We start from the raw sequence: 5,967 nt of genomic DNA, 5'->3' as shown, positions 1-5,967 counted from the left end.
TCTACCCATTACAGTCTTTGGAATAAAAATTCAATTTCAATGAGTTGAATTTTATGATTTCATGATTTTTATGGCTTTTATGATTATCGCAGCTGCCAAATGGGCTGCCTACACATAGGACTCTGAGAAGCAGACCATGGTGTTTGCCAAACCTGTGTGACTTTTGGTAAGTGACTTAATCTCTCTAAAGCACACTTTGTTCATTGTTAGATTACAAAAACAGTCATTTACTGAGCTGCTGCTCTGGCAAGGTACTTTTCATACCTGCTTTTTGCCCCTTCAGTGGAAAAATTTAAACACACATAGAGAAAATAGTATAATGAACTACATCCCCATCAGCTTCAAAAATTATCAGCTCATGGATGGTGTTGCATCATCTCTTACCCCACCCTCACTTTCTCTACACGTATCACTGGGTTATTTTAAGGCAATTTCTGATATCTTATTTCATCTGTAAATATTTTTCTATGTACCTCCAAGACATAATGCCATTATCACACTTTAAAAAATTCAGCAATAATTCTTTCATACTAATATCAAGTCAGTGTTCCTATTTGTGATTCTCTCATAAATTATCTTTTTACAGTTGGCTTGTTCTATTTAGCTTCCAAAGTTCACACTTTGGAAGGACCAGAACCGACCAAAAAGATCCTCCATGACAAAAGATATTAAGAAGAAATCACAACCAGATGGGTAGGAGAGCACAGTTGCAATATAGCCAAGTCCCATACCCCCAGGTTGGGGACCCACATACAGGAGAATTATAATTGCAGAGTTCTCCAAAGAGGGTTCCAAGCCCCAAGTCAGGCTCCCCAGCCCAAAGGTCCTGCACTGGCAAGATGAGCCCCCAGAGCATTTGGCTTTGAAAAGCAAGCAGGGCTTACTTTCAGTAGTCCCAGAGGGCTGAGGGAGATAGACACTCTACTCTCAAAGGGTGCACAGAAAACCTCACATGTTCTGGGTTGCAGGGCAGGAGCAGTAATTTGATAGGAGCCTGGGTCAGACCTACTTGCCTTTTAAAGTTTCTTGGAGAGTCAGAAGGCAACTGCAGCTCACGCTAAGGGCATAGACACTGCTGGCAGCCAATCTTGGCAGCTCATTCTTCCATGTGGACACTGGTGCTGGCAAGTGCCATCATGGAATCCTCCCTCTAGCCTGGCTCTGGCTCAGGCTGCATGCACCACTGCTGGGATGCCTTAGGCCAAGAGTTGAAAAATATACTAGAAGAAATCAACAGTAGAGTTAATGCTACAGAGGAATGGATCAGTGAGCTGGAAGATGAAGAAGTGGAAATCACTGAAGCCAAACAGAAAAATAATGAAAAGGAGACAAAGAGACCTCTGTGGCAACATCAAGTTCACTAATATTCACATTATAGAGGTCCAAGAAGGAGAAAAGAGAGCTTAGAACATACTTGAAGGCATAAAAGCTGAAAACTTCCCTAACCTAGGAAATGAAACAATCAACCAATCTAGGAATTGCCAAGTCCCTACAGAATTAACCCAAAGAGAAACACACTAAGACACATTGTAGTCAAAATGGCAGAAAAAGAGAAAATTAACCCATTACTGAATTGAGGATTTTTGCAGAAACTAATACCTGGGGCTATAATATGTCTCTGGTCCATCATGTGTTAAAAGCAGCAAGTGAAAAATAAAAGGAAGTCCTATAAAGCTATCAGCTAACTTTTCAGCAGAAACTCCACAGGCCAGAAGAGAGTGGCATAATATACTTAAAAGTGATGAAAAGGGAAAACCTACCACAGCCAAGGATACTCTACCCAGCAATGCTGTCATTTAGATTTGATGGAGAGATAAAGGCCTTACAGAAAAACAAAAGCAAAAAGAGTACATACCACCCACCTTTACAAGAAATGTTAAAGGAACTTCTCTTAAGCAAAAAAGAAAAGACCATAACAAGAAACACAAAAATTATGAAAGGAAAAATCTCATCAGTAAAGGCAGACAGTAGAAGTAGGAACCCATCCTCACAGAAAGCTAGGAGGAAGGTTAAAACACAAAAGTAGTCAAATCATCTACATCCACAATAAGCTGTAAAGGGATACACAGAAACATTAGATGTAAAACATAATATCAAAAACAGTAAATGTGAGGAGAGGAGAGTGCAAATGCAGAGTTGTTAAAAGGCACTGGAAATTAATAGATCAGCAACTTAAAATAAGGCTTTCCTGGTGGCTCAGATTATAAGATCCCCTAAAGAAGGGAATGGCTACCCACTCTAGTATTCTTGCCTGGAGGATTCCATGGACAGAGAAGCCTGATGAGCTACAGTCCCTGGGGTTACAAAGAGTCAGACACATCTGAGTGACTAACACTTTCACCTTATATATATGTGTGTGTGTGCGTGTGTGTGCATAGACATACATATATGCAACAATTGCTATGTAAAACCCTCATGGTGATCACATATGAAATCTATAATAGGGCTTCCCTGGTGGCTCAGTGGTAGAGAATCCACCTGCCAGTGCAGGAGACACAGATTTGACCCTGGTCTGGGAAGATTCCCATGTGCCATGGAGCAACTAAGCCCGTGTGCCACAACTACTGAGCCTGTGCTCTGGAGCCCAGGAGCCGCAACTCCTGAGCCCACGTGCTGCACCTCCGGAAGCCTGTGTGCCCTAGAGCCAGTGCACTGCCACAGGAGAAGCCATTGCAATGAGAAGCCTGCATGCCCTAACTAGAGAGCAGCCCCTGCTCACTGCAGCTCGGGAGAAGCCCCAGCAGCAACAAGGACCCAGCACAACCGAAAATACGTATTTAAAAAAAAATCTATAATAGATACACAAGAAAAAGGAATTCAGAACATTACTGCTGCTGCTGCTAAGTCGCTTCAGTCGTGTCCGACTCTGTGCGACCCCATAGACGGCAGCCCACCAGGCTCCCCCGTCCCTGGGATTCTCCAGGCAAGAGTACTGGAGTGGGTTGCCATTGCCTTCTCCGCAGAACATAATAGTCATCAAATCACAAGAGGACAAAAGAAAGGAACAAGAAAGAACAATAAAAACAACCCCAAACAGTTACCAAAATGGCAATCAGAACATGTGTATCGGTAATTACTTTAAATGTAAATGGACTTAATACTCCAATCAAAAGGCAGAGTAGTGGAATGATTAAAAAAAAAAGACCCATATATATGCTGCCTACAAGAGACTTACTTCAGACCTAACAACACACACAAACTGAAAGTGAGGGGATGGAAAAAGATATTCCTGCAAATGAAAATCAAAAGAAAGCCAAGGTAGCAATAGTCACATCAGACAAAATAGACTAAAATAGAGACTCTTACAAGAAATAAAGAAGGACATTACATAATAATCAAGAAATCAAGGAAAAGATATAATAATGCACCCAATATAGGAGCACCTAAATACATAAATATAAATGGACATAAAGGGAGAAATCGATGGTAACAGAATAATAATAGGAGACCTTACCACACTTACATCAATGGATAGAAGATCCAGAGAATCAATTAGGAAACACTGGTTGACATGTTAGGCAAAATGAACTTAGTAGATATATGTACAGAATATCCCATACAAAAACAGAATACACATTCTTTTCAAGTGTAAATGGAACATTCTCGAGGGTAGATCACATGCTAGACCAGAAAACAATCCTTGATAACCCTAAGGAAACTGAAATCATATCAAGCATCTTCTCTGACTACAATGCTATGACACTAGAAATCAAGTTCAAGGAAAAAAAAAAAAAAAAACACTTGCCCCAAAAAAAGAAAATGTGGAGGTACACACAAATGTGGCGGCTAAACAAAGTGCTACTAAGTAATCAATAGATCACAGAATAAATCAAAGAGGAAATAAAATACCTAGAGACATACTCTTGCCTGGAAAATCCCATGGACGGAGGAGCCTGGTAGGCTGCAATCCATGGGGTCGCTAAGAGCTGGGCACGACTGAGCAACTTCACTTTCACTTTTCACTTTCCGGCTTTGGAGAAGGAAATGGCAACCCACTCCAGTGTTCTTGCCTGGAGAATCCCAGGGACGAGGGGCCTGATGGGCTGCCGTCTATGGGGTCGCACAGAGTCGGACACGACTGAAGCGACTTAGCAGCAGCAGAGACAAATGAAAATGAAAGCACAACTGTCCAAAAATCTATGGGATGGAGCAAAAGCAACTCTAAGAGGGAAGTTGACAGCAATACAAGCTTACTGCAGGAAATAAGGAGAATCAGCCTGACTTTACACCTAAAGGAACAACAAACAAGACCCAAAGTCAATAGAAGGAAAGGAATTGTAAAGATCAGAGCAGAAATAAATAGAGACCAAACAAATCAATGAAATTAAGACCTGGTTCTTTGAAAGGGATAATATTGATAAACCTTTGTGTGTGTGTGTGTGTGTGTGTGTGTGTGTGTGCTCAGTGGTATCTAACTCTTTGCAACCCTATGGACTGTGGCCCACCAGGCTCCTTTGTTCATGGAGCTTTCCAGGCAAGAATACTGCAGGGGTTGCCATTTTCTACTCCTGAGGATCTTCCCAACCCAGGAATCCAACTCAATGTCTTGTGTCTCTTGCATTGGCAGCTCGAGTCTTTACCAGTGTGCCACCTGGGAGGCCCTGATAAACTTTTACCCAAGCTAATCGAGAAAAAAAGAGACAAGACCCAGAGCAATAAAATCAGAAATGAAAAAGGAGAGGTTGCAACAGACACCACAGACATACAAAGGATCATAGGGAATACTACAGATAACTGAATGCTAATAAAATGAACAACCTGGAAAAAATGGACAAATTTCTAGAAGTATACAATGTCCCAAGACTGAACCAAGAATAAACAGAAAACATGAACAGATAAATTATCCATAGTGAAATTGAATCAGGAATTTTTAAAAAATCCCAATAAATAAAGTCCAGGATCAGGTGGCTTCACAGGAGAATTCTACCAAAGATTTTGAGAAGAGTTAACACCTATCCTTCTGAAACTATTCCCAAAAAATCACAGAGGGAGGAACACTTCCAAACTCATCCTATGAGGCCAACTTCACCCTGATATCAACACCAGGCAAAGATGCCACACACAAAAAAGGAAAATTATAGGACAGTATCACTGATGAATATAAATACAAAAACCCTGAACAAAATATTAGCAAACCAATTCCAATGATACATATAAAGAATCATACAACATGATCAAGTGGGATTTATCCCAGGGCTGCAGAAAATTTTTCACTACTCACAAATCAATGTGAGACAGCACATTAATGGACTGAAGACTAAAAACCATAGATCATCTCAATAGATTCAGAAAAAGTTTTTGATAAAAATTCAATATCCATTTATGATTTTAAAAAAGTCTCCAGAAAGTGGGTATAGAGGGAAACGTACCTCAACATAATAAAGGCCATATATGACAAGCCCACTACTAATATCATGCTCAACAGTGAGAAGCTGAAAGTATTTAAGATCAGGAATAAGACAGGCATGCCCACTCTCACCACTTTCATTCAATATAGTATTAGAAGTCCTAGCCATAGCAGTCAGACTAGAAAAGAAAATAAAAATAATCCAAATAGGAAAGGAAGAAGTAAAACTGACACTGTTTGGAGAAAACATGATACTATACATTGAAAATCCTAAAGATGATACCACTAGAAAACTACCAGGGCTCATCAATGAATTTGCTAAAATTTGAAGACACAAAATTAATATACAGAAATCTGTTGCATTTCTATGCAGTAAGAACAAACTATCAGAAAAGATATTAAGGAAACAATATCATTTACCATCACATCAAACAGAGAAAATAGGAATAAACCTACCTAAGAAGGTAAAAGAACTATACTCATAAAACTATAAGGTATGGATGAAAGAAGCTGAAGATGACACAAACAGATGGAAAGACAGACTATATTCATATATTAGAAGAATTAATACTGTTAAAATGACCAAACTATGCAAGCAATCTACAGATTCAATGCAAACC

The sequence above is a fragment of the Budorcas taxicolor genome, chromosome 10 (assembly GCF_023091745.1).
Source record: "Budorcas taxicolor isolate Tak-1 chromosome 10, Takin1.1, whole genome shotgun sequence".
Taxonomy (NCBI): Eukaryota; Metazoa; Chordata; class Mammalia; order Artiodactyla; family Bovidae; genus Budorcas; species Budorcas taxicolor.
The sequence above is the reverse complement of the archived record's forward strand: the minus strand, read 5'-3'. Positions refer to the sequence as shown.